The 21,283-nt window shown below is 40.3% G+C and overlaps 1 protein-coding gene across 1 annotated transcript in view; it reads left to right on the top strand.

The window, feature by feature from the left end:
• Nucleotides 1-15,503: 15,503 nt before the first annotated feature.
• The window catches only part of LOC126162691 (probable imidazolonepropionase), a 191,658-nt gene continuing 185,878 nt past the window's right edge, over nt 15,504-21,283 (top strand). The window contains exon 1 of the mRNA XM_049919344.1: nt 15,504-15,634. The gene's annotated coding sequence lies outside the window, so the exon portion shown is untranslated. The remainder of the gene's footprint in view (nt 15,635-21,283) is intronic.

The raw sequence follows: 21,283 nt of genomic DNA on the forward strand, positions 1-21,283 counted from the left end.
ATTTGTGCAATGAAACTATGAGGACATATGAAAAACAAACTTCTGTCAATAAGATTATTGATAAATTCTTTTAAAAGTGAAACAACAGTTGCTAGTGATGTGCAGTATGATATCACCCACTTTTATGAGAGATTTCATCCTCACATTGCAGTTTTCCTTTTAGTTAATCACGAACTGCGTTTTGGCACCAGAACAGCTGTACGTTGTGACAAGCATGTGTTTTAACTGTTATTAGTTTTAGGATATTACAATATATACACACAGTGTGAGAGAGAGTGGTGGAGGAAGGGGGAGGGGGCAATTCCTTTGGTACCTGTTAGAATACATTGTTTGGAACACAGGCTTGCAGATTTGGAAAATTCAAGTGTTCAGACTTTTTTTTTTTTTTTTCCTTCAGAAATAAAGTATTTCTCAAGTACATAGTCGACTGTATTCACAAAACTGAAGAATTGATACAAATTTATATTTTAAATAACTTAAAATTTTAGAAATATAAACCTGTTAACTGGCAGAATGGTTCAGTATGTGTGTTTATTAACCAGATACCAAATTTCAACATACAGAACTATTAGAAGTATATCTATATTTACTTTTCTGGAAATGTTGTACACACATTTTCTGATGCATGTTCTCAAAAATGGTAATCTCAGCCCTACATTATTTAAACACTACTGTGATCTCAAGGAAAGTAAGCTCACCAAACAAAATGCAGGGTGTCCCACATAAAACTGGTATGCCTCAAACCCAAGATTCAAGTAACGATGAACTAACAAAGAAAGAATAGTTGACAGTAATGTTAAAAAATATGTAGGTCCTTGTTTATAAGAGAGGCTGGAAATGATGGTCATGGGCATTTCAAGACAGTGTTGCCACCTCACAAGCAACTTGATTAGGGATGATTTACTGGTACATTATGTATACCTGTTTTATGTGGGACACCCTGTATTAGTCACCCCCTTTAAAAGAGCATATGGATCATTCTAGAGTTTGTAGTTAGGACAGAAGTGGCTCCAGGTGCTCACATGGCCCTATTGTGCTGATTTAAGTCATGACACTGAAGGACCAGTCAGCTGTATGGAATCAATGCAGGAAGTTGCAGGAGTAAGATGTTGATGTGATTGAATTACAGAGTGTAGCCTTGACCATGCCACGAACAAAGTTGTCCAATATATTGGTGTATCAGTATGGACTGTCCAACATATACCACTCACAGCCAAGTAACGTGGTATAAGAACAGAGGTCGTAAAAGGATACTAACCATCACAGGTTGGAGATGAGTGTCAGGCCTTATATGTTTCAAACCCATAGGAACTGCTGCTGCCAGTGAGCTCAGGTCCATCTCAGCCAGTTCCTGAGTGAACATTGTGAAGGGATCTGCATGAAATGGACGTTTGGAGTGAGGTGTCTTGTGACAGACCATTGCTTCCAGCAATGCATAAATAAGTGCATTTTCAGTGGGACAAACAACACAGGAGATGTACAGTAATTGATTGGAGGTGTTTAGTGTGATGTGATAAGTTACAGTTTTGCCTCTTTTCAAATGTTGTAAGATGTTGACTGCACAGGTGGCCCAATTAGGCATTAAGCATGTGATGTGTGAAGGACTTGTTTCAAGTTGGAGGTGGTTCAAGGATGCTTTGGTGCTTTTTTTTGCTCAATGACTTGGGCCTTCTCATTCACATTAATGTGAAAATGAACCAGAATCTGTATTTCCACTTTTCTGATGACCAACTGATGATGAGTATACTGTGGCCTCTTCCAAATTCCAAGATGACGACAGCTGTATTCACAGAGCTGAACACACGTGTTCCTGGTTTAATGAATACTCATATATCCTACGGTGTCTTGATGGGCCCACTAAATCACTTGACCTTAATCCCATAGAAAATGTCTGGGATTATTTGAAAAAGCCAGTAAAACGTAGCAGGCAACATTCCCACAGTTGGTAACTCCAAAATCTAATGATCAGTGAGTGACTTCAGCTGAATATCGCATACCTAAAGAAATATGTGAACTCTCTTCATTGCTGAACTGAGGCCATTTTAAAGGCTAGAAATGCTGTTACATGATATTAGTATGATTTCTTTTCAGTAGGTGATTAACTTTTTCTCATTGTGCTTGTTTTGCATATGAACCTAGGCTGTATAAACTTTTATATAGATCACTTTTCAGCAAAGTATGACACTTAGCTGTTTTGGCTCACATGCTGTTCTGACATGGAATTGTCCACAGATGTCATTAGAATATGATATGTGCACTTGAAAACCTTATTATAAAATGGGATTAAGTCTCTTCTTGACAGAGGGTTGGAATGAGGCAGTGGCAGGGAATAGTGCCAACAGAGGTGCATGCGTAGCTCAAATTGCTTCTGATTGAATTTATTAAGTCACTGATAGAAAAAAAAAAAAAAATCACAGCACCAAGGGGGAAATGTGTGAAACAAAATGAAAGTTCGTAGGTATGTTTCTACATCTGAAAGATGATGTCTATTCAGATTTTGCACCAGTCATATAAGAGTAGCACTACTAGTCCCACTATGAGGATGTAAATCAGGTTTGCTTTAAATACACATAGTAATGGTCATGAGCATTAGTTACCTTTGAGATTGGACAAGGTGAGTTGATGTTTGTCAAGAATGCCTTTAAGGTGATAAAGACACCATTATCAACATCTCACTGAGTTTGAATGAGGTCATGTAATGAAGCTGTGATACTGCAGAAATACTTGTAGCCACTGTACATGATTGCTGGCAGTGGTGGTCACTAGAATCTTCAGTTGCAAGAAGATCAGGCTCCAGGTGGCCACATGGCACTACCGATAGGGAAGACCACAGTGTATGGCTCTGGTGCATCGTATGCTTGAGCAGCTGTTGGCACCACAGTGACACAAGGCTGTTACAGATCAGTTACTTAAGGACAGCTCCAAGCCAGAATCCCTGTAGCATGCATTTCACTAACCCCAAACCACCACCATTTGCAACTTAAGTGATGTCAAGTGAGAGCTCATTGGAGGGCAGGGTGGAGATGTGTTATGTTTTCTGATGAAAGCTGGTTCTGCCTTGGTGCCAGTGATGGCCATATGTTGCTTAGGAGGAGGCCAGTTGAAGGTGTGTAACCAACCTGCCTGTGTGCTAGACACATTGGACCTGCACCTGGAGTTATCAATTGAGCTGCAATTTCGTATGACAGCAGCAGCACTCTCGTGGTGTCCCATGCATCCTGACTGCGAATTTGTACATCACTCTGGTGATTTGACCTGTTGGAGGGCCATTCATGACCAGCATTTCAGTTGGTGTTTTCCAACAGTATAACTCTCAGCAACATAACTTCTGTTGTAACCCAAAAGTCTCTTCGAAGTGTCGACATATTGCCTTGAGCTGCTCAATCATCAGATTTTTCTCCAATCAAGCACATATAGGACATCATCGGATGACAACTCCAGTGTTATCTACAACCAGCATTAACTATCCCTATGTTGATGAACCAAGTGCAACAGGCATGGAAAGCCGTCTCACAAATTGACATCTGACACCTGCACAACAAAATGCATGTGTGTTTGCATTCAACATTCTGTTGGTTACACCGGTTGTTAATGTACCAACATTTCACATTTGGAATGAATTATCTTGTGCTTACATTAACCTGTGATTTTGCAATGTTAATCACTTAAATATGATACCTAGACAAATGTATTCCAATAATTTCATTACTGTACATTAATTATTTTTTGGTGTTGAGATTTTTTTCCATCAATGTATTATGATTTAGCTATAACAGTAATGTGTTAATTGTCTCTGATGAATTTAATCTTGTATGAATTTGATATTTTTTATTGCTAGGCACCAGTCTTAACATAATTGCACATCATCTGCTTAGCACAATGTATGTTGATCCCTTGTCCACACTGTGTGCATTGCATGAATTAAAATACAACTCATCATCATCATCATCATTTAAGACTTAATTATGCCTTTCAGCGTTCAGTCTGGAGCATAATCCCCGTTATAAAATTCCTCCGTGATCCCCTATTCAGTTCTAACATTGGTGCCTATTACTTCAAAATCATTCTTAACTGAATCCAGGTACCTACTTCTTGGTCTACCCTGACTCCTCCTGCCCTCTATTGCTGAACCCATGAGTCTCTTGGGTAACCTTGTTTCTCCCATGCGTGTAACATGACCCCACCATCTAAGCCTGTTCGCCCTGACTGCTACATCTGTAGAGTTCATTCCCAGTTTTTCTTTGATTTCCTCATTGTGGACACCCTCCTGCCATTGTTCCCATATACTAGTACCTGCAATCATCCTAGCTACTTTCATATCCGTAACCTCAGCCTTATTGATAAGGTAACCTGAATCCACCCAGCTTTCACTCCCACACAGCGAAGTTGGTCGAAAGATTGAACAGTGCACAGATAACTTAGTCTTGATACTGACTTCCTTCTTGAAGAAGAGAGTAGATAGTAGCTGAGCGCTCACTGCATTAGCTTTGCTACACATGGATTCCAGTTCTTTCACTATGTTGCCATCCTGTGAGAATATGTATCCTAAGTACTTGAAACTGTCCACCTGTTCTAACTTATTTCCTCCTATTTGGCCTTCAATCCGTTTATATCTCTTTCCTACTGACATTACTTTCGTTTTGGAGATGCTAATCTTCATACCATAGTCCTTACATTTCTGATCTAGCTCTGAAATATTACTTTGCAAACTTTCAATCGAATCTGCCATCACAACTAAGTCATCCGCATATGCGAGACTGCTTATTTTGTGTTCACATATCTTAATCTCGCCGAGCCAGTCTAATGTTTTCAACATATGATCCATAAATAATATGAACAACAGTGGAGACAGGTTGCAGCCTTGTCTTACCCTTGAAACTACTCTGAACCATGAACTCAATTTACTGTCAACTCTAACTGCTGCCTGACTATCTATGTACAGACCTTTACTTGCTTGCAAAAGTTTGCCTCCTATTTCATAATCTCGTAGAACAGACAATAACTTCCTCCTAGGAACCCGGTCATATGCCTTTTCTAGATTTGTAATGCATAGATACAATTCCCTGTTCCACTTGCAACACTTCTCCATTATTTGCCGTAAGCTAAAGATCTGGTCCTGACAACCTCTAAGAGAGGCTTCAAAAAAAATTTTGGCTTCAAAATAAACTTCTTCCAACTCATTAGATTAAATGTATAGTCAGCTACATGATTGATAATATTCCAACAAATAATGTATTTGATGATGTTTATAAATTTTACATAGATTTAGGAATCTCTGACCACTTTGCATTATTCACTGAACTAGCAAAAATTAACAAAGAAATTTCGTGTAACAAAAGCCATATGAAAAGAAACTTCAAAGAAAAAATTCACTTACATTTAGAAATAAGCTAAGAGAGGTTTAATGGCCTTACAACAGCTGTATTTCAAACAATAGCAACTTTAACAATTCTTTAACTAGCTTTCTTGAAATATTTCATTTGTGAAGGCAGCCAAACAAGTGGCAGACAGTAAGTTCATTGTACAACATAAAAGTAAAGCAAAAGCAGTGTGGTCTGTTGTCAAATCAAAGTTACGTGTTAGAATTAGTAGTAGTGAAATATCTAGGATTAAAGTAGATAATCACTTTTTTGGATACCCTGCTCAAATATCAGAGTGTTTAATTGAATTCTTCAAAAATATGACAAAGTCAGATGCTGATGTAGTGGAGTATCAGAGTAAAGTTAATCCCTTTGAACTCCACCAACAAGCTGAGTACTTCAGGATTTTAAAAGAGTCACAATAAAGGATGTGGGAAATGTTATATAGTGACTAAAGGAGTGTGTGACATAATAGTACCTCCCCTGACTAAAATATTCAACCAATCTTCTGAACCCTTCCTTCCACAATGTTTTGAAATACGCTGGAGTCAGACCTCTGTTCAAGGAAGGGCCGAGGGAAGACATGGGACACTATCACCCTATTTCTGTTCTTCCAGTCCTGTCAAAAGTTTTAGAGAAAGTAGCTGCAAACTAGTTAAAAAAATTTATTGTAAAAAATGATGTTCTTGTAAGTAACCTATTTGGATTTCAACCAGGAAAAAACACTCTCGATGCAGTGAATAAATTTTGAAAAGGCATGCAAATCATTCGCTCAGAGGAGTAAAGTTTCAGGTGTCTTCTGTGCTCTCACAAAATCATTTGACTACATGAACCATAACTTGCTTATCTACAATTCAGCCAAATACAGGATTAAGGACAATGCTCTAAATTGGTTCACATCATACTTACACAACAAAAACAAAGGGTAACTATCACCTCAGAAGCAGTGAGTTATTACTCTAAATGGAGTACAGTATGACAAGGTGTGTCTCAAGGCTCAATTTTGGTGCCAGTCCTGTTCCTATTCTACATAAATGACTTACCTACAAATATAAATTCCCCATCAGTTCTGTTTGCAGATGAGACTTTTGTTTTAATTGAAGATGGCAATACAGAAAAAATTCTAAGCTCCATTGTAAGCACACTGGATACCTTAGAAAACTGGTTCCTGTTAAGTGGGTTGAAACTGAACACTGCAAAAATATGTACAGTGCATTTCAAAACCAAACATTCAATATATATGGAACTTTAAATGCAACTTAACAACCAACTTTTGAAAGAAGTTGACATAGTCAAATTCCTGGGAATAAATATTCACAAGAACTTAAGCTGGAACACACATACTGTCTTTCTGTCAAATAAACTATGCAGTGTTGTTTGCAGTTCAGATACTAGCAAATTCTATTTTCTTGGGTACATGAAAAATTGCTTATCATAGTTATTTTGAATCTGTTATTAGATATGGGATTATTTTATGGGGAAGTTCAAGTGGTGTATCTCAAGTACTGAAACAGCAAAAGAAAATTGTTAAATACATGTGTACTGTACAGCAAACAGAGTCTAGTTGCTGATTATTTTGGAAACTACAAATCCTAATGGTTACCATCATATTCATTTATGAAATTATAACGTTCCTACACAACAGAAAAAAATTATTTGAGTAGAAGTATTTTAACCACAAATATAACATGAGAAATAAAAATAATTTTATGCTACCCAAACGTCAGTAGAAATTATGTGCATGAACTCCACAGTATGTGGGGACGACAATATATAACAAGTTAATGGTGTATTATAATAAAAAATAAAGGAAATAATGAAATAAATTGATTGGTAAATGTCTTTTTACTTGCAATGAAAAGAGAATATTAGTACAATTGCATTATTATGAAATGTTCTGCATGTACGAAATTGTGTTATTGTTCATTCACTTTGCCTTGAGTCGTTTCTTTTTCTGTGCCCATCACTATATATATTTTAATTATATTTCTCATCTTTTGAAAGCTTCTCATTCTGTTAATTTTACGAAAATATGATTATCGACTTCAATTGTAGATGTAAATAGTGTCAACACCTTAGCAAGTTACTACGTTAGTTGACACCCATATGGAATGTCCATTTTTTAAATGCTGTCCAACTCAAAAATGAAACCAATTTCCCTTCAGGCCCACAAAAAGCTCGCAACTGCTTATGTGATGCTGGCCTTTGCTGCAGGTGGATATCAACAGATGCGTCAGGAACACTTCAATGAATTTATGATCATCTCACTGTAGATCAGTATGTGCATATAATGAAATGTACTATGGTTTCAAGTGTTAGGATGTGCTACCCCATTGGAGTGACCCAGTTCCGCCAGGATTACTGACTGGTTCAAACAAGTCAAATCATTGACCATTGGTTTTGCAACAAGCTGATGTTGACTTGATTGCCTGGCCTTCTCCAGCACCAGATATGAATTAAACTGAAAATTTTTGGACCAAAATGAAGCATCACAAGAACTTACATGGCCAAAACTGGCTTCATGTGCACTTGACCAACTGTGGGACCTAGTGCTGGATGCGTGGGAGAGTCTCTCAGACCTTGTTTTCAGAGGCTAACCTTGACGGATGAGGCAGGTAGTTGATGCCAGTGGTGCATGGGCTTCATAATAGCCTCATCCCTGATGTGAAATCTTCCTCATTTCACTTTACTCCACTTTATATTTGATATAACTGTTAAGTTTGTTGATTGCAAATCTATATGAAATCATTGTACTATAAATTTTATTTATGGAATTCATGGTACTTAAAAGTTAATACATATAAATTTTGAAAAAGTGCAGGCAAGTCAATTTGAATAGAAATAGAAATGGTGTCCTCATGTGAGACATGCAGAGAAAACGGTATTGACCAATATAGGAACAGGTAAAACCTACAACAATAATTTTCTCTTCCTTACTACCTCTCCAACATTTTCTGTATTCATTGTGCAAAAGAAATGCAGTTGTGGCACACAGAACCTTTCTCTCTCTCTCTCTCTCTCTCTCTCTCTCTCTCTCATTTTTTTTTTCCCCAATAGCATACTTTGGGAACCCAAGGGTAGCATTCCACACACTGTGCCCATTTCTGCATATTAGTTTTCAGAGAAATGGCCATTGCAGAATATGCATTCATTGTCTTCCTCAGGTTGCACATCTGAAGCATTGTCCTCAATCATGTGTATCAGACTCTGAATGACTGGAAGTTAATGTTTCCTGTGGTTTTCTCTCTTTCTTTTTCAAGTATAAAACTTTTGCTTTTTTCTCCAGTGATTTAGCTACAGCCTTCTTCTCTTTGAATTTTTTCAAATGTTCCCCCCTACGGAGATGTTAGTTACTTAATAGAGCCATAAGTGCTGATTTTACTAGAGCTGGTGAATTGATGTGGCTCACTGATTTTGGGATCTTGCCAAATACCATTTGAACTTGCATGTTGTTTATGTTTTTAAATATTTTTTGTCAAATCCCTCATGTATTGCAAAGTCAGTGTCCCTACGTATATTCCTGTTACATAGGAAGAGTCCCATTTTCCAGAGGCCATTTGCAGTGTTCCCCATTGTTACTGCTCTCAAGTAGGCCACTGCAAATAAACCCGTAAACAAAACTGAGATTACTATTGAACCTGGGTTATTTGTCCACCATGTTCCTATTTCTTGGGGAATACATGTTTTAAACAGTCTCATCAATTCCACACAAGAGACTGGATTTTATGTGCAGAATGGGGGGACAAACATGATGTGGACATGGTTTTCTCTTGCTTTGTCTATCACATACATTTGATATGATCCCCATCAAGTATTAGCATAACCATTCATCACCAAATGGTTCCACAATGTTCCCGAAATTGTCAAATCTGTTAGTATAAATGTGAGACTGAATTTAGCTATCAGAGTGGCTAGCAGAAGTTATCCTAATCTGAGTAAGTGTGTCCTAATATGCAATATTGTCATGTATTAGGATACCCATGGTACCACATAATATTAGGAATAAACCATCTTGCAGCAGAAATCCAGCCTCATAGTGACACTGCTCTGTTTGAAAGGCAATTCATTATAGGGAATATAAAAGTACTTTGAAGAATGTGATCACATGAATACTGTTCTGACAACTACTCAACTTCAGATATTAAAGCTCTATGAACACATACATTCAAAAAACATGAAATTTAATGCTTTTAAAATGAAGGACTCTTCACAGTGTGGTGTTATTGCCACTGCTTTAAACATCAGGCACTGTGGGAACTACATTCTAATATTTCCCAAGAGGGTTGAACATTTACTTTAGCCAGAATCTAGTTCTCACAGTAGCAAATGCCCCCTTAATAGCAACTGTCCTCTACATTCAGAACCATTTTCAATAATGATAGAATCTTGTGAGTAAATTAAAAACAATGTCAAATCAGAAAATAAACAGTCATCTGGCACCCGTATTTTTGTACCTGCAGACTATTGAAATTACTTAATTGTATTTTCCTTCAAAATGAGAGAAAAGGCACCATAATTTCCATTGGAAAACCATGTTCTACATTTGTCCTGTTACTGGGAAGGTCTTGCAATTTTGTATCTACTTATCTCTTTCAGTGTCCAACTGGATTTTAGTAAGTATTGAGTGACAGAATTTAAACATATTATTCAGACTCATTACGCTGGATTATTCAACCATTTTTCCCATCAGATTTGGAATTTTACTCTGAGACCAAAAATTATGTACTCATCATTAAACATTTATTCTTTCTAATTATTATTATTATTATTCTTATCATTTTTGTTGCATCTGCTTTCCTGTTCTGTGTGCTACTTCTGTGAATAGTTGTATGCAAACAGGCAAAACCTTCTGGCAACTTTCAAAATTTAGGGTGATAGTTAATTTCTGTATTCCTGAATAAAAGAGCAAAAGAATTGCTGTTAAGCTAGGCACTTACATTTTTGTATGTAATTTGAAAAAAAAGCATATCATTACCAGTTTCATTTGTGCCAAAGAACTGAATAATTATTAAATTAATTACTCTCTCCTACATTTGTAATACAAGCTTCATAAAAGCCAGGCACTTTGACCATGAGTGATGCTAATGCCTCCTTTAGACCGCATGTCACACTGCTGGTCAAATCACTATATACACTCCTGGAAATGGAAAAAAGAACACATTGACACCGGTGTGTCAGACCCACCATACTTGCTCCGGACACTGCGAGAGGGCTGTACAAGCAATGATCACACGCACGGCACAGCGGACACACCAGGAACCGCGGTGTTGGCCGTCGAATGGCGCTAGCTGCGCAGCATTTGTGCACCGCCGCCGTCAGTGTCAGCCAGTTTGCCGTGGCATACGGAGCTCCAGCGCAGTCTTTAACACTGGTAGCATGCCGCGACAGCGAGGACGTGAACCGTATGTGCAGTTGACGGACTTTGAGCGAGGGCGTATAGTGGGCATGCGGCAGAGGCCGGGTGGACGTACCGCCGAATTGCTGAACACGTGGGGCGCGAGGTCTCCACAGTACATCGATGTTGTCGCCAGTGGTCGGCGGAAGGTGCACGTGCCCGTCGACCTGGGACCGGACCGCAGCGACGCACGGATGCACGCCAAGACCGTAGGATCCTACGCAGTGCCGTAGGGGACCGCACCGCCACTTCCCAGCAAATTAGGGACACTGTTGCTCCTGGGGTATCGGCGAGGACCATTCGCAACCGTCTCCATGAAGCTGGGCTACGGTCCCGCACACCGTTAGGCCGTCTTCCGCTCATGCCCCAACATCGTGCAGCCCGCCTCCAGTGGTGTCGCGACAGGCGTGAATGGAGGGACGAATGGAGACGTGTCGTCTTCAACGATGAGAGTCGCTTCTGCCTTGGTGCCAATGATGGTCGTATGCGTGTTTGGCGCCGTGCAGGTGAGCGCCACAATCAGGACTTCATACGACCGAGGCACACAGGGCCAACACCCGGCATCATGGTGTGGGGAGCGATCTCCTACACTGGCCGTACACCACTGGTGATCGTCGAGGGGACACTGAATAGTGCACGGTACATCCAAACCGTCATCGAACCCATCGTTCTACCATTCCTAGACCGGCAAGGGAACTTGCTGTTCCAACAGGACAATGCATGTATCCCGTGCCACCCAACGTGCTCTAGAAGATGTAAGTCAACTACCCTGGCCAGCAAGATCTCCGGATCTGTCCCCCATTGAGCATGTTTGGGACTGGATGAAGCGTCGTCTCACGCGGTCTGCACGTCCAGCACGAACGCTGGTCCAACTGAGGCGCCAGGTGGAAATGGCATGGCAAGCCGTTCCACAGGACTACATCCAGCATCTCTACGATCGTCTCCATGGGAGAATAGCAGCCTGCATTGCTGCGAAAGGTGCATATACACTGTACTAGTGCCGACATTGTGCATGCTCTGTTGCCTGTGTCTATGTGCCTGTGGTTCTGTCAGTGTGATCATGTGATGTATCTGACCCCAGGAATGTGTCAATAAAGTTTCCCCTTCCTGGGACAATGAATTCACGGTGTTCTTATTTCAATTTCCAGGAGTGTATTTTGCAATCACTGTTGATATCCTAAATGTTGGTGTATAGTGTTTAATTGACATTAATTTCCAATGCTGTGTGTAGTGCATCTCACTGGTATGATAATATGTTTTCACTGTACCCCTACATGGGCATTAACAGGGGGAAAGTGTCACTATAGTGACTGTACATGCTGAGGTATGGCTTGGCCAGTCTCCGTGCAAACAGTTTTGTTTTGTTAACTGCACATGTCTGCAGTTCTTGCACACACTGAAATCCCCATGCCACAGTTCTGTAGCGTGTTGTGGAGGAACCAAAACAATATGGCATCATCCATTTATAATTTGCATATGGACTGCATCATTTTGTTGTGACTGCTTTAAGCAGTCTGCTGCAGTACTTCAATGTTAACCAGAACTACAAACATGTACCTGCAACCAAGTAAAAAATTAATTACTTAACTTCATTGTTTTCCCTTTGAGGTGATAATTAAAATCTTATGACTACACTTCATATACTCCACAAACCGCTGTGCACTGTATGGTGAAGGATATATCTTACCATTATTCATGATTATCTGTACTACTCTGTTCATAAAATGAGTGAGGGACATACCAGAATCTCTCTCATTTTTTCCTCACAATCCCTTTGCACAATGTACAATGATGGGAACAGAATGGTAGTGCAGTCTTCCTCAAATACACGTTCTCTAAATTCACCAAACAGACTTTTACCAGAACTACATTGCCTTTCTTTCAAAGATTCTCATTTCAGCTCTCAAAGCTCCTCTGCTACAACCAACTTGTTATGAACGTAGCAGCCTGTGTCTGAATTCATTCAATGTAAATTGTAATGCCTCCTTGTTAAGGACTCTAAATGCTGGAACTATACTCTAGAATTTATATGATTTGTCATTTTCTTTATTCAGATGAACTTCACTTTTCTAGACTCCTTCTAAAAATCTAAGTTTTCCATTCACTTTCTATTTACAGATTTTATGTGGTTGCCCCATTACATATTGGTTCTTAGTGTTACACACAAATACCTTGTAGTCCTATACGATACAGGAGACAATAATAACAGACTCAACATAATGACTGCTGATTTACAATTGATACACAGTAGCAAAACATGTCCATGTTACAAGGAAACACACACTGCACTGTCTCTATGCACAACAGAGTTGACGATGTACTCTGTGAAGAGAGATCACTTGTCAGCAGCATTACTTTGTATGTAGGTCCCATAGAGCACTTCCACACAGTGCAGAGCACTTGGTGTGAGTAGGTGAGGTTCTCATTATGCTGCATGAGGTTTAAAACCCTCCAGGTACACGGGTGAGTGCTGGAGGTGGCCAAAGTGGGATTGTTGTTGAGCGATCGGTGGCATGGGCATGCTGTCGAGTACAAGATGGTGGTATCCCACGGAAAATATCTACATCTACATCCATAGTCAGCAAGCCACCTGACGGTATGTGGCAAAGGGTACTTTGTGTACCTCTATCAGTTCTCCCTTCTATTCCAGTCTCGTATTGTTCATGGAAAGAAAGATTGTCGGTATGCCTCTGTGTGGGCTCTAATCTTTCTGATTTTATCCTCATGGTCTCTTCGTAAGATATACGTAGGAGGGAGCAATATACTGCTTGACTCCTCGGAGAAGGTATGTTCTCGAAACTTCAACAAAAGCCCGTACCGAGCTACTGAGCGTCTCTCCTGCAAAGTCTTCCACTGGAGTTTATCTATCATCTCTGTAATGCTTTCGCGATTACTAAACGATCCTGTAACGAAATGCGCTGCTCTCCATTGGATCTTCTGTATCTCTTCTATCAACCCTATCTGGTACGGATCCCACACTGCTGAGCAATATTCAAGCAGTGGGCAAACAAGTGTGCTGTAACCTTCTTCCTTTGTTTTCGGATTGCATTTCCTTAGGATTCTTCCAATGAATCTCAGTCTGGCATCTGCTTTACCGACGATCAACTTTATATGATCTTTCCATTTTAAATCACTCCTAATGCCTACTCCTAGATAATTTATGGAATTAACTGCTTCCAGTTGCTGACCTGCTATATTGTAGCTAAATGATAAAGGATCTTTCTTTCTATGTATTCGCAGCACATTAAACTTGTCTACATATGTTATGAGAAGAACTATTCAGTACTGACCATATGAAAACAGCTATTGATGTTAGGTTTGTGGGTCGCAACAGCTATTGATAAATAGAAGCATGTATCAAAGGACTGAGACTGGCACTTAATATAAAACTATATACTGATGTTTCTCCGCTAAGGACTGGAATACTACTGTACAAATTCGGATCACTCTCCACTAAGGTTAAGCTGTCAACAACTCAGAGGTTAGTTTGAATACCACAGTGTATGATCCCATTGGAGACAACTGAACCACACAGCCCCACTAAAACTCGCAAAATACGCAGACACGTACGAAAAGATTAATTTATCAGTACCCAAAACAGACAGCTGTTATTCACTCCTTCAAGAAACATGCAAAAAAACGTCTAAACTGAACGCCGTATGCAAACTAGGTGGCGGCTGCTCGCTCGATGGGCTACGACTAGATTACTAGTGCATTGCCAACAACTGCAAAGAATGCAAGACTGGCTCTGAACTTCATAAAAGCTGTGTGTGCAGACTGTACAGTACAGTGTATTAATGAAGTATTGTTTGCCAAAGAACCAGTTGCAGTAACATGAGCTTCGATAAGCCGTATTTTGGAAATAATACTTTGGTATTAGGCGCGCTATGGAAGCTTAACCTGACAGTGTGCTGTGTCTGCAGGAGGATATAACGGGTGTAAGAGCCGTCTTTCAGTGGTGAAACATGCTATACCACATAAAGTCTACGTCTAAGTTAAGCATTTAAGTTTCACGACACGTGAGTGTGAGGGATTTTGGAACTTCGTGAATTCTCATTCAAATATGACTTAAGGTTTTGTGATTTTTATATTAATTAAGGAAGAGCTGATTTGACACAGCGGAGTGACATGTTTGTGGTCAGAGTTGCCGCTCAAGACGCGAAATGTCGCGCAAGAAGGAAGCTAATGTTTAAACAAGAGGACGTTGCTAAAAAGCAGGACGACACTGAATAGAAAGAGAAATTACAATTTACATATACGATATTCAAATTTTCTTGAAGATAAAACATTACTAGTAGGCTAGATACACATATTTAATTCAAATTTTATTGAAGCTTAATTATTAAAACTAGATAAAATTATTAATTTATTTAAAACAAGTTCAAAATGTGTCCTATGTTGCTTGGTATTTTGTGGGAGACTACGGACGATTTGGATCTGCTTCGAGTCCAGTGTCATAATCATTATGTCACCTTGCTTAGTTGGAAACCATATGACGGCTTTCATTGGAGCAGCCAAAATATAAAAATTCTCCAAAGCGGTCCGGTCGCTCGTTCGTATGTCTTCGCTGTATGACTGGAGCGTCGCCTGCGCAAATATAATTCTCTTGGCCAGTTTTACTAAATTATGGTGGCTCCCTATCCATCTTTTGTTCGAGGATTCGATATTTCTTTTCCGCAAGCCGATCTTCGAGTCGAACTGGATTCTGTTTGGCTGTGGTGCGTCCCAGCAGCGGGCGAGGCCAACAGGCTAGTGAAGGTCGCTGTAAATCCTAGCGCCGTTTATCTCCCTCAGCCGCCGCACCTTCCAGTCGGACATCTCAGCTCGCACAGTGCCAGGCCAACAGCAGCGGACGTGAACTGCGTACAAAAAGGACAAGGTACGTAGAAATTTGTAAGCTGATGGGTACAGATGAGACGGCGCACTTGTTCAATGAATGGGTGTTGCATTTCTGTCTTAGCATAAGCAAATCATTTGTCGACCGTGGGTGCTATAACGTATAGTTAGTGAAGTATTACTTGCGTACGATCGTGAATTTTGTCTAGAGCAGTGGTTCCCAATAGGTGGTCCGCGGACGCCCAGGGGTTCGCGAGCTATGCCGGAGGGGTCCGCAAGACGCTATTAGAATATAAAATATATATTAAATATATTTCGTTTGATAACAGATTTTTTGTTTTGGCCGCTTCCTGAATGAGCTGAGCTTTAGCTAACGCTAACTTTTGCGTCTAGCGTCTTCCTAGAGCCAACTGACACTAGCACACACTAGCGCAAAACTTGAATTGGATAGAGGAAAATAGTTCTGCTGTATGCCATTAGACTGCGCGCGCTGCCTCTTTGCAGCTGACAACTGACAGTCACTTTACACAGAAACTGGCATTTCAGACGACAATCGGCCATTGTTAATTTATTACCAGTGCTTTCACAGACCGTGTTGTTTACCTATTCAATATTCTATATTAAAACAGTAGTGTTTGTAAGTGTTGTTTCTCGCGGAAGCTACAGTTCGCGTAATTAAAAAGGGACCGTTCGTTAAAAAGTGGTTCGTTAAAACGAGAAAGGCCTACAGATGAAGAGGAAGATAATGAATGCATTTGATGTCACTAAGTTTTAATTTTTTCCTGTTGTTTTCAGTTCATACTCAATTTGTTATACTAAACACCCATATTTGAAGACAAAGATTTTGAGCAATAATCAAAAATTTAACAGTAACAATGATGGCCTACGTAAAATGCAAGTCCCCTGGCCATAATGAAATGCCTTGGGATTGTAAAGAATCTACAGAGACAACATCTGAAGGGTTTTATCGCGTTGGGAAAGTTTATAGTGAAGTTCGTATATAATTGTAATACGGCAACCAGAAGGAACAACTTCCACGCACCCTAAGGTGGTTTGCAGAGAATAGATGTAGATGTACATCGAGGAATCCGCACCCATGATTGCCACAAAATCGTGTGAGAAAGAGCGAGAATACCTACTTGTGCCCGGGTAAAAATGTAGGTTAAACCTGAACCTGAGAATTCTTTTCGACTTTTTTGTTTGGTTGAAATTAGGACAGATATCGAAAGCCAGGAACCTTAAAGTCCTATGCAAAATACGGTCCGGACCTTATCGACAGCGTCACTATAGAGATGGGGATGATGCTATTATAGCAATTGTGGTTGTGGAAGTTAATTAGTCAATCAGGAAACTAGGAGCGTGTTTCTGCTAGAAACAACAGATAAGCAGTTTGTAGGCATCTCACTTAGACAGCGAATTGACATCACTTATACTGGTGTAGAGGAAATATGGACAAAGCTTAAACAGACTGTAAACCTTGTCTCGTGAACTATGTGCCTAGTACGTGAATTAAGGGCGGAAAAAACCCATCATGGTTTCAAAAATGGCTCTGAGCACTATGGGACTTAACGTCTAAGGTCATCAGGCCCCTAGAACTTAGAACTACTTAAACCTAACTAACCTAAGGACATCACACACATCCATGCATCATGGTTTAACAACGAAATTCGGTAAATGCTGAGGAAACAAAGACTGTTGCACTCTTGGTTCAAAGGAGAAACCAAAGATGACGACAGGCAAAGGTTAGTGGAGATACTTGCATTTGGCAGAGAACCTGAGAAAATTCTGGTCCTATGTAACATAACTAAGCGGGTCTAAGGCTTCCATCCAGTCAATCATTGACCATTCTGTTGTGGTTTTTGGAGGCAGCAAAACAAAAACCGAAATTTTAAATTTCGCGTTTAAGAAATCACTCACGCAGGTGAATCGTATAATCACACCGTTATTTGACCATCGAACAGACTCCCGTATGGATGACATAGTAATAAGCATCCGTGGTGTAGAGAAACATATAAGTCGCCAAGTCTGGATGGAATACGAGTTCGGTTTTACAAAAAGTACCCTGCGGCATTGGTCCTTTACTTAACTTGCATTTATCGTAAAACTCTCGCCAAGCTCAAAGTCCCAAGCGACTGGAAGAAAGCGCAAGTGACTCTTGCATATTAGAAGGGTAAAAGAACAGACCCTCAAAATTACAGGCCAATATCACTAACGTCGGTTTGCTGCAGAATCTTTGAACATATTCTCAGTTTGAATATAATAGATTTTCTTGAACAGAAAAGCTTATATCCACGAATCAGCTCCGTTTTACAGAGCTCGCTCGTGTGACACTCAGCTTACCCTTTTCTTACAGGATATACTGCGAACCACAGATGAAGGGCAACAGGCAGATTCCATATTTCTAGATTTCCGGCTGGCATTTGACACAGTGCCCCACTCCAGACTCTTAGCAACGGTGCAAGCGTATGTGAGTGACTCGGAGATTTCTTAAGCATACAACCCAGTATGTTGTCCTCGAAGACGAGTGTTCGTCAGAGACAAGGATATCGCCAGGAGTGCCCCAGGAAATGTCATAGGAACGCAGCTATTTTGTAGATACAGTGTGTCCCACTCAAACCTCCCTGATTTCAAGGACCCAGGAGAGAAAAACCACAGTAGATACGACAGTGAAAAATGCACCACATTGTAGAGCATCTCAAAGAATTTGTACTCCCACGTCAGAAGTGCAAAGTATCGTCGCCAGGATGCAGCATGGTCGCATGAAGTGAAAATGGCGACTCCACAGCAGTGCGCACAAGTATGGTTTGCAGAAACAAAATCGCCATTACTGTGCAAAGAAATCATCGTCGTGTGTATGAATGTGTTCACTTGATGTGAAAACAATTAAGGAATGGTATAGGAAATTTCTGGCAACAGGAAGTGTCCTGAAACATTCTGGCAATGCACGTTACTGAGTTTCAGAAGAGACAGTGGAGGACATCAGACAAACGTTTCTCAGAAGCACACATAAGTCAATTCGTCAAGCATCTAGGCAACTTGGTGTACCTCAATCAACTTTGCATCGAGTAGTTCACCAGCATCTTCGTACGTGTGCTTACAAAATGCAAATTCTGCAACATCTGACGCCGAACGACAAACCACACTGACAACAATTTGCTGCAGATATGCTGCAGCATATTGATATGGATGCCAGCTTCCTGGAAAGATGTTCATTCTCAGATGAGGCAACCTTTCATCTACCAGGAAGGGTTAATAGGCATGGTTTTCGGATTTGGGGTTCGCAAAATCTGCACGTTGTCATTGAACATGTTCACGATAGCCCTAAACGAAATGCCTGTTGTGGCCAAATGCACGACAGAGTTGTTGGACCATTCTTCTTTGTGGAACAAACATTGAATGGGTCAGTGTATCTGGACATGTAGTAGCAGTTTGTGTACCCTCAGATACAAGACTTGCAACCCAACATCATTTTTCAACAAGATGGAGCTCCGCCACATTGGTCAACGGCTGTTCACATGTTTCTGGATAGGAAACTGATAGGAAATTTTCCAACCATTGGATCGCACGCGGAGGACCCATTGCCTGGCCACCACGTTCACCCGACATTACACCACGTGATTTCTTCATGTGGAGATTCGTAAAGGACCGCATGTATGTGACCAAAGTGGACAATATTCCTACATTGTGGTATCATATCACTAATGTGATTGCAACAATAACAGAGGAAATGTTACAAAGAACTTGGCAAGAAATTGAATATAGGCTCGATATTCTTCGTGCTGCAAATGGTCCACATGTAGAGGTGTACTGCTGATAAATAAATAAATTCTTTGAGGTGGTCTACAATGTGGTGCATTTGTCATTGTCACATCTACTGTGGTTTTTTTCCTGGGTCTTTGAAATCGGGGAGGTTTGAGTGGGACACCCTGTATATAAATGATCTGGCAGACAAGGTGAACAGGAATCTATGACTGTTTGCTGAAGATGCCATAGTGTGCAAGAAGGTGTCAAAGTTGAGTGACTGTAGGAGGATACAAAATACCGTAGACAAAATTTCTAGTTGGTGTGATGAATGGTAGCACTCACTAAATGTAGAAAAGTGTATGTTAAAGAGGATGAACAGGAAAAACAAATCTGTAATGTACGGATGCAGCATTAGTAGTATCCTGCTTGACACAGTTACGTCGTTTAAATATCTGGGCGAAATGTTGCAAAGCAATATGAAGTGGAACGAGCATGTGAGGATTGTGGGAGGAAAGCCCATGATCGACTTCGGTTTATTGCGAGTATTTTGGGAAAGTGTGGTTCACCTGTAAAGGAGGCCGCATGTGGGACGCTAGTGCGACCTACTGTTGAGTACTGCTCGAGTGTTTGGTGTCGGTACCAGGTCGGATTGAAGAAAGACATCGAAGCAATTCAGAGGCAGGCTTCTAGATTTGTTGATTTGTTACCAGTAGTTTCGAACAACACATAAGTGTTAATGCCACCAACATACATTTCGCTTAAGGACAACAAAGATAAGATATGAAAACTGGGTCTCATGCGGAGGCATACAGACAGGGTAACCTCCGCCACCTACCGCACGGTGGCTTGCGGAGTATGTATGTAGATATAGACATAGATGTAAGATAATTATTATGTATGAGTAAATTAATTGTTATTTATCAGATGATATTGTATATAGAACAGTATTTTAATAGAACAGGTGCACTGGATCTTCGAATGTAAAACAAATACCTGTATTATTTTAAAATGTACATCTACATTTGCATCTATGCTACGTAACGTACGTCACAGTGTGTGGCAGGTCTACTTCTGATACTATTATCTGACTCCACTTCCCCTCCCCCCCCCCCCCCCCCGCCCTTCCCTGTCCCATTCGTGAACGGCGATTGGGAGGAATGATTATCGGTAACTCTCTGTATTAATTCTAATTTCTCGGATATTCTCGTTGTGCTCATTTCGCGAGACGTATGTGGGAAGAAGTATATTCTCTGACTCAGTAATAAACCTCTCCGTGATGCACATCTTCTCTTCTATAAGTCCTACCTGGTAAGGATCTATGACTAATGAACAGCACTCAATAATCAGTTGAACAAGTGTTTTTAAACCACTTCTTTCGTGGATATATTACATCGCTTCCTATGAATCTGTCATGCACTTTTCCTGCTATTTGTTTTCTGTGGTCATTCCACTGAAGGTCGCTGAGGCTGGTTAATCCTGGGTTTTTTACAGTACTTACTGTTTCCAGCGGTTTGTCACCAATAGCATAAGTGTACAATAGCGGATTTCTTGTCTTCTGTATGCGCAATACGTCACATTTATATGTGTTCAGGGTTCACTGTCAGTCTAAGCACTATTCGTTAATCTTCTACAGTCTTCTTGCAGTTCGCTGCAGTCTTACAGCGTTGCTACCCTCTTACAGACAACCATATCATCTGCAAAGCGCCTCACGGAGCTTGCGATGTTATTCATTTATATGTGTATTCTAAACAGCAACTTTACTAAAACTGTCTGGAAGATTAATACTGTGTGCCAGACCGAGACTCGAACTCGTGACCTTTACCTTTCGCCGGAAAGTGCTCTACCGACTTTACTTTTAATTTTTTTTCATGTGGAGGACAGACGCGTCCATGAAACCAGGCGCTTACTCACTTAACAGTTTTTTTTTTTTTTTTTGCAGTCGCATTAC

This window comes from Schistocerca cancellata, chromosome 2 (genome assembly GCF_023864275.1).
Source record: "Schistocerca cancellata isolate TAMUIC-IGC-003103 chromosome 2, iqSchCanc2.1, whole genome shotgun sequence".
Taxonomy (NCBI): domain Eukaryota; kingdom Metazoa; phylum Arthropoda; class Insecta; order Orthoptera; family Acrididae; genus Schistocerca; species Schistocerca cancellata.